Source organism: Sipha flava, unplaced genomic scaffold, assembly GCF_003268045.1.
Source record: "Sipha flava isolate LNK unplaced genomic scaffold, YSA_version1 19054_pilon_pilon, whole genome shotgun sequence".
NCBI classification, from domain to species: Eukaryota; Metazoa; Arthropoda; class Insecta; order Hemiptera; family Aphididae; genus Sipha; species Sipha flava.
Genome location: NW_020272566.1, coordinates 26,107 through 27,948, shown reverse-complemented (window position 1 = coordinate 27,948; position 1,842 = coordinate 26,107).

Sequence of the window (1,842 nt, the reverse complement as noted above, 5' to 3'; positions counted from 1 at the left end):
AAATTGCTTTATAAAAGCTTATCACAACCCCAATATAAACCAATTAGGAAAATATAATGAGAATTTAACAACTGTACACATCCAAGAATAGGCCAAAATGTACTACACGAACTCTTTGTAAGAGGTAACCCATCAATATCAATAAGTATTTTAATCGATTCAACATTGAACGGCACATAATTATTCAAATATTTTTATTCCTTTAGCGATACCAAAATGATGATAACTCCCTGGGGGAACAGTTTGAATACCCATTGAGCTGTTAGGATTAACTTTTAGTAGTTCTAGCATTTACATGAATATTATTAAAACATTTATGCGATTTTAAAGATTTTAACAATGCAGACAAGACACTGTTTGTAATATTATATATAATTGCCCAATTGGTAATTAATTAAATTATTAAATTTTCATCATTATTAATAAAACTAAAATGGTTTGACTTCTCATCAGTATCACTATTAGAAATAGTATTGGATATTATATTATTATCTTCAACACATTGTATTAATGAAGGAATTTAAATAATATAAAATGTAATTTATGAAATTGATGGATATAACATAAAAGATCAAATTTAAATTATACTTATAAATCGCTAAATAATGAACAATATGTACCTTGTAATTTGTTTAGCATATAGCTGTACCTATATATACAGTCAAATATCGATGAGTATAGTTTGATATGTTCACGGTAATTTAAGTTGAGGTTAACCTGCAAAAAGTGTTTAAATAATTTAATAATTTAAAAAGGTATATGAATTAAACAATTAAGGTCCCCACTCACTGCCGCGGTAGCGATTTTTATACAGTAATAAACATGATATATTTATACATATTACATACAATAATTGTAGTTAATTAATTAATTTCTGTCATTGATAAATTGACGATTTATCTACATAGTACGTTAGTACTATATTAAGTACTTATACTATTAGACATATATATATATATATTGTATTGATTATTTTGATATGAATTATTTTTAATTAAGTTAAATAATATATTAAATTATAACTCGAATAGTTTCTAGGAAATAATCGAAGTCTAGACTAATATACACCATACATATTAGATAGTAGGTATAGGTACTACTAGCGTCTATTTGATAAGTCAATTGAAAATACTGCTGTTCGGTGGCGGTGAAATCGAGTATGTTTTATAAATGCGGCGATATTTTACCGCTGCAGTGTGCGGACTTCCATTACAATACGTGCAGTGGCGTAAATTGGTCATGTCTGTGGGGAGGGGGATGAAATGTTTGTACATTTCACTTATTACCCCCCTCTGCAATTTTTTTTTAATTATATAAGCACCTCTCAATTTTAGTATACAACCATTGTGATCTGTATACATTAAAATAAATAATAATATAATATTTAGATACTCACATTTACATTTAAACATTAGCTTTATTGATATTTGATACTTACTAATTAGATACAGTTACGAGTTACATCACAAATTGAATCACAATAAAAGATCCAATTTGGTGGTTTTAATGCTAATTCATTATGCACTTCTTCAGCATCAATTTTAATATTTTTATGAACAGCCAAATAGCAAGACCATTTAATCGATTCTGTGGAATAAAAAAGTCAAGCATATTTTAATTAAAATTCAAACCTCAGATATTGTGTTTCTTAAATATGTTTTCACTCTTTTCAGAGTTGAAAACATACGTTCGAGCGATGATGTTGATACTGGTAAACTGCATAGCACTTTTAGGAGAAAATAAATATTGGGGTAGATATCGTTATTACAAATATCTAGAGCCTCAAGACCAGTATTAAGTATTTTTCTAGATTGCTGTATCTTGGTACACCACAGTTTTTTT